Source organism: Acipenser ruthenus, chromosome 7 (genome assembly GCF_902713425.1).
Source record: "Acipenser ruthenus chromosome 7, fAciRut3.2 maternal haplotype, whole genome shotgun sequence".
Taxonomy (NCBI): domain Eukaryota; kingdom Metazoa; phylum Chordata; class Actinopteri; order Acipenseriformes; family Acipenseridae; genus Acipenser; species Acipenser ruthenus.
This window is the reverse complement of record NC_081195.1, coordinates 60341504-60349171: the sequence shown is the minus strand read 5'-3', so window position 1 is coordinate 60349171 and position 7668 is coordinate 60341504.

The following is a 7668-nucleotide window of genomic DNA, read 5'->3' as shown; positions in this document are numbered from 1 at the left end:
AGTGCCACAGGGGTAACTGTGGGGCAAAGAAAAATATGTCAAAGTACAGTACAGACGTTTCAAAGAAAATAACCCGATAGGTTTATTTTTACACGTCGCTTTCTAGCTATGACCCCATGAACAGTATCTTAGACTTGAGTTTGAACAAAACACATAACTCACGCAGTGCCAGGCCAGAACTGGTAACTGGTGACACAAATTGTGGCGAAATGTAACAAAATGCCCAGACACAAAACCCCCAGAAGAATGTGCTCTTGACCCTAAGGATTTCGTTGTGGAAAAGAGCAAAGGAAAGAAGGTACAATTTAAGTGTGTAACTTACTGTAAGTACTGTTGAGTTACTAAACATATTGTGACAGAAAAAAAAAAAAACAAAAAAAAACGCTCAAGCATTTTAGAAAGTAACCATTGACAATATTTTCATACATATATAAAAAGCGAAAGTCCCAGGGGGAAAAAAAAAAACAAAACGATTTACATAAAACTCGAAAATAGCAAAAAAATAAGCACTGAAAAATGAAAGGAATAAAAAAGAAAAACAGAAGTCCTAGTCATAATGCAGTATTTCAAGAATAAAAAAAATGTATACCAGTTAATTCCATACAAAATATATATAATTCTACTAATGCAAGATAACGGTAACAATATTACTATATCCTTATTATATTGAGCTACTTTTTAGTTTTCCAAAAACAAAAACAAAAAATAAATAAATACAAATAAAAAACACAGTTATTTTACACAAACTAGAAAGCGTTATCAGGAATGTATCAATTATTGTGACGTAATCATTTTGTATGCTCAGGTCTTGATATAGATCAACTGTGTTTATATAATTTACTATTTGACATGTATGACATACAATGAAAAAATGTACAGCTTTTGTGTTCATCGCCTGAGCAGTAAAGCGACAGTACAGATTGAAATACTATTGTTCCACACTATTCAAGCACTAGGTGGCAGACAGAGCTCAATGTAAAGGGAAGTGTATGAACCACAGATACATTTAACAATTTTAAAGCCCAATGCAAAAACAAAACCTTGGACAAATGCTTTAGAATGTGTTCAGAATTAGCATATTATGTGGTTCTATAAATAATCCTATTCCAATTAAGCACTCACCTAATGGGTGCTATAAAATATAACTTATCGTTTTGGATGAACCTACAGTACTGTACAGTTTTTTTGAAGCTAAAATAAATAAGCTTGAATAAAATTAAATTGTGCATTAAAATGTAAATGTGTTTTAATAAACAAGAACAAATAAAGGGAACAATGTCCAGAGATGGGTAGAATGAATATGCATTTGTATTAAAAAAGTAGACATTACAAATATCCACTTGTACTGTGTACAGAAGGTTATGATTTGCATCATCAAAATTATCTTCAATATGTTGCATGGCTGATGTACAGGCCCACCAGCCACCTAAGTATGTACATTTTCATAAAAGGAAAAAACTGACCAGGCCCAGGTATCCATTTTATTGAAGGGGCACATTTTTAGTATATTAACTGTCAACAGTGACTTGCCTTTGCACCCGAGGGGGGATGGCGACCTCCACTGTTAAGCTCCTAAGTGTAGAGAGATGGCTGGCTTGGTGGTGGTGGAATCTAGACCTTCCTTTATCCTGAGCTGTTGTATTGGGCATTTACATAAAGCTTGACCATTTTATGTAATTGCTCTCAATATACATATAAATGCATTTGATTGTATATTGCATTCACCATAATGAATGTATATTAATTGTGATTAATGCAATATACATTCAAATGCATACTTTGTAAAAGCAAAAATACACAAAAAGGTTAACTTCTTAACAATTAAATTAACACACTTTAATATAAAGGATAAGTAGGCCTACTGAATACAATTTCACAGAAATCCATTCACTCACTTTAAAGCAATTGTTTTAACAGGAGCCATAATGGAATAGATTCCCATGTGTGGATGTAACACCTTTCAGGTTTTAAGTCAATATCTCTGAAATACAGGACAACAAATCCATCACACATCGATCAAGACAAACAGCTCTTTTAATTGCTCCCTTGGAAACCTTTTATACTGGAACTGTCTTGAGTTGGATATTGAAGTTTTCATCTTTTCTGTCTCTGCTACTTCAACTCCTGTGCAATGGAGTCCTTCGGGCAACTGGGTTCTCTTTGAAAAGCTGTGGGCGGATTCATCTACCCTACTGTCTCTGGGATTGTTAGCTGAGTTAACTTGAAACTTAGAATTATTTAACAAAAGGTAAAATATTAACAAAAGGTAAAATATTACTATTATGCTAATAAGTAGAACAGCCTTGAAATGTTTCATAGATTACATTTAATTACATCAGCTCCCGAACTGTTTTTTAAATTAGATTTGTCAAACGATTTTCTGACAAGCTTGGTGAATACAATAAAAATAACATTGATGATTATTAAAGACAAGAAATAGTGATAACTACATTTCTGAAACCTCCACTTGTTCATGTTTGAATTTCATATTTACTCTCATAAACCCATGGTCTGATTAGTTATATCTGGCAGGAGTTCTTAATCTTGGTAAACTGTGATTCGTAGGTATTTGAAATGCTCATTACCTGTCTTCTTACGGTAGCTTCCGTTGACCTTTTACAACAAAAAGGAACACAATCTGATAACTAAGATGGAGATAAATGAACATCTAGAACACATCATCATATTGTACAGAGTCACTGTATGCAAAACCACATCGTGCATTACATGTTTTCAGACTGCAAAGAAAGTATGTATTTAGTTGACACACATATTGGTATATTCAGATTGTTTTATCTAAACAACTGTGGACATAAATACTCCCATTGTTTTCATTAGCTTGGTATAGAACACATCCTGTTTTAATTAGTGTATTGAAACTAAGTGTTATTTTGATCTACCTCTATTTATATCATGAATATACATGTTATTAGAGCTGAAACAGTTCTGGCATCAATTACCAACTAGGAATGTGAGCTGAATGGTCTCCACTCGTCTTCATTATTTTTTGTTTCAATTAAAACAGGATATATTGTCACTGTTTAAATACAAATGGGGTCCTTTGTGCAGCAAGGTTATGAACAACAGTATTTTTCTGTGTGCAAAACTTATGTAAAATATCAGGGAGGGTTCTCTCTTAAGGATTTTAATGATGATGATATTAAGATCTGCCCGCATTGAAGAGTAAGTCGCAGTGTTCCGAAAAAAATATATAGTGTTATACGTCCCCACATGTTGCTGCAGCTGTTTAAATAATGTACCTGTAAATTCTCTTTTCTTTGTTAACATCCTGACAATGTTTTACACATAACTTTAAAATCTGTTTCAAAGCTGTTTTCAAAATGACTGCTCTAGTGCACAGGGGTTTGAGATCTATCCTCTAAATCACTGCAGGAAGAGCGATAAAAAAAATAAAAAACAACATTACAACTGCTCTGGCTTTTCTGTTCTGTACCCCATCATGGATTGTTATTGCTGTGTTACCTGTTTGACAATGTGGGCAATAATCCTGACACTATCAGTGCACTAGAGCGGCCGTTTTGAAAAGAGCTTTGAAACAGACTTCAGTTATAAGTGTAAAAAGTTTTCAGGATGTTAACAATGAAAAGAAAAATTACAGGTACGTTATTTAAACAGTTGTAGCAACACCTGGGGATGTGTAATGCTATACTTACTCTTTAAGATCAATTGAATAGACCCCAATATTTTCTTAGATTCTCATAATGGCTTGGCAATGTATTTGATACACTACTCAAGTCCAACACTGTTTGTGATCTTGCTTATAGCTTTGGTTATTACATAATTTGAAGAAAATTATTCATACAGTATAAATGCCAGTTATGTATAAATGATGTTATCAGTGGTCACAGTAGAATTAATACAGAAACATCTCTTACAGAATTCAGTGCACACCTAGCAGTCAGTGTTTAAAAAGAGTTATAAAATCAGCTTTTTACTCATCTCTCTGGTTCCACATTACTGGTTGAAGGGCAGTTAAGCTTATTACTGTCAGCAGGGAGAGGAATGATTAATGTAGTCAAACTCAGGCAACTCTCTTATAGAATTGTTATAAAGTAGTTTAGCCTCCCAATCACTTGTTACAAATATGCAGTACTGTAAGTACAAAGCTATTTTTTGTGCTAAGATATTTTCATCTAAATATTTGTCTAATTTAGTTTTTCCTTACTATGGGTAGAGTAAGTACCTAGTATTAGCTGACTTGTTGATACATATTTTGCATTAAACTTAAGTTCAATACATTGTGAAAACAAATGTATTTAAAGTGTAATACCTATGTAGTCTATGTAACAGATTTGAAGGAAAGATTAGAATAAATAAATACATGTATCTGTATACAGTAGTCTTTAAATTGGCCATTGGATTTAAAGTGTGACAGCGTAGCATGTCATTTTTACAATAAGCTCATTATTTACTGTCATGGTATTCTGTAACACATTAAATATGTTGATGTGAAGAAAGGTTGGTCTCTCAGTTATAACCTTGTCTTACCAAGTTTCTTTCTTTAACAGCAAACCACCGAGGAGAAGTACCATAAAATAGGATCTCAAAACAAGTGTCTCAATAAAGTCATACTTTTTAAAAACAGTAGCCTTTTTCCATTGATGTTATCAGTGGCTCTTTCCAAACATTAAAAACACACGTATTGACATACATACTGTACATGTGCATGATGTACATACCCTTAAATATGCATTTCAAATTAGCCTAATTAACACAAGACTTGTGATGCAAAGTGAAGAAATAACTTCATTTAAAAAATGGAAAGAATAAAGAGATCATACATCACACTTGGAAGCAAGCTTCCTTACCAGAAAACAAAGCAACCATTTTTAACAATTATTTGGCAATATTTCTGATGCTTTGGAATCCTGGTAGCCTAGCTTGTCATCAAAAAATAATGTGCTTTACTGCTCTTGACCAAATTGTTTTTCAAATGTCAGGTGGGTTGGCTTGTCGTTAGTATTGAATCCAGTTTCAGTGAATGAATGAATATATATATATATATATATATATATATATATATATATATATATATATATATATATATATATATATATCCCTACATTCAGGCAATACAGCATATAGGGGATCAGGTGATGCTGCGTATACTACCCTGGCTTAGAAACCCTACCCATCCAGATGGCTGACAGCTGCTGAGGAAGCATTCAACACCACGCTTGGCCAAATACGGGTAGTGGGCACTTGAAAGGGAGGTGGCAGACTGAAGTGCATTAATTCATTCCCCAAATTGCCATGCCTGCTGTCTGCACAAACTCTTGTCAACAACACAATTAGGTGTTCAGGAATATGTGGCTACCTGTGAGACAGACGGGGAAGCTTACAGTCTCACGAGAAGAAAAAAAAAAGCGGCACTGTCTTTCACAACAAGCCCAAAACAAGCGCAACTCATGTTAGAGTATGGGTGTTTATGCAAATACCAACCCGTAACTTACATACTGTATATACAGTTTTTGACGTCTCCATCGTATATCTGCAATACCTGTGTTGGTCAGATTCATTTTATACCTCAGAGTTAATTTTTAATTCATGAATCGTCAGATAAATTTGTTGAAACTGGATTCAATACTAACGACAAGCCAACCCACCTGACATTCAAGAGCAGTAACACACATTATTAACCAAGCAGGCACAGGGTATTGTGCTTTATTACAGCAGCTTAGATTCACTCGTGTACCGGTTCTCTGCGCATGGAAAACACATTTGCACAAAATGTCATTAGTAATCTTCAAAAACAGCACGAGTACTTTACACATAGCTAATTTACATATCAACCTCCACCTTTCCCATTCATTTGCATGACGTTGGGTGAAAAGCCCGGTTTACTCGAATAAAATAAACTGAGTGAAATGAAACCCCAAAAAAACATTTTATACAAGACATTTTTCTTGCGAAAACTAGGGGTGGTTTTCCCGTGCGTTTCATCCTTCTCTTTGGCCGTTTTTTTTTTTGGCCACAAACCTGAGGCAACTTGTAGGTCTACCATTATAAAAACCTACTATAGGAAATTCAAGATCAAAAGTCACCAAAAAGGTAGGTTTGGTCCCTGTGGCAATGTGCCCCGCCCCTGTGTGCATATTATGTGTTGTATGTTGCGTGCGTGTGTTAATGTTGGTGTATAGATTGGTACACGGGATATAAACGGGTCTGTGTTTCACGTGTGATTTAAAAAGGTAGATTTGTATTTAGGCACGAGGAGGGCACAAATCACTTCACGTGCTGGTTAAATGTAATATGTGAGCACGGGGTTGCACAGAATTAATTCACGGAGACGGAGGTAATTGTGAATCGTAAAAGTGAATAGTTAGAGTATCTGCTCACCGTGTTTGTTTGTCTGTTTTGTTCATCTATTTATTTTGGCCTCAAGTGCTGTGCCCTGTGTTTTGTTTGTTCAAACCTTTTATTTTCTGTTCTGTTTATTAAATGCTGAGCGAAAGCATTCGCTCAGCTTCACCAAACCTCTCTGTCTGTTTATTTCCTGCTTCTGGTCTGACGCCACCCACTCCAGCCGTCTTTGTGACAGTCCCATAAAAAGGATAATAGTTGCATTGTGCTCATCAAGCCATTCCCAAAGAAAATGGTGCCTGTCTAATAGAATGTATTGCCTTTAGTGCTGCTGATAATACAAGCTGTCAATAAAAGGAGAAAGACACAGTATGTTTTTATTACTTAAAAGCCAGACTGAACAGACCTTTCTGAATAAGTGGTGCTTGTACAGTAGTTGCTTATGCTGCCAAGTCTTGATGGGTAATAGGAAATAAAATCAATTGCTTGCTATGCTCATAAACAAGTCCACATTTATTTCAAGAACAGTGACTAAAGGTCTCCACACATCAGACACGATGCGATTTTTTAAATTGTCAACGAGACAGTGACATGACCATACACACCACAAACGACACAGAGGCGACGTGACAGGTTTGAAAACTGTCAGATCCATACAACTGTTCAAAATTCAATTCTATTTATTTCACGCCGCTCCAGTGCCGCCCTGGTGCTCCTCCGGCATCACCTGTCGCTTTGCGTGTGGTGTGAAAAATACTTATCAAAAGTATAGGTTCTATTCATTTTGACGCATCGCGTCTTGGTAGCAGCCAAAGGTCTGATTACACTGAATATGAAATGCAAATTTTCGAAACAAAACACAGAAAGAACAAGGAGTTGATATTTTCTGTAGTCTTTAGTGTGAAACTGTCTTACAATGTATAATTAGCAACACAACCAAACATGTATCTACAGTGCAAGTATTTTACACTCTGAAACCGGTACTGTCCCACAATTAATGTTTAATTTGACATATTTCCCTGCGGTGTCTGTGTAGCCTTAGTTTAGCCTTCTTTACCAGAAACTATTTATCCATTACCTTCACCAATAGCGATTTTAACCCCTTACTCCTACAGTATGTCACTCAGTAGGCCAAGTACTCACACTTATAAGGTAAGTCTTCTGAAATAATGTAAAAATTAATAAATAAATACATTTGCCTTTAACCCTAAATAGCTTTGTTTACCTCGACAACTGTAACCTACAAACTTATACTGTGCTTGGCGATACACAATTTAAGAATGCAAGCGGTAGAAATACTAGAGACATGGGCACTGACATGTAGTACAGCCTCAAGGATCTAGT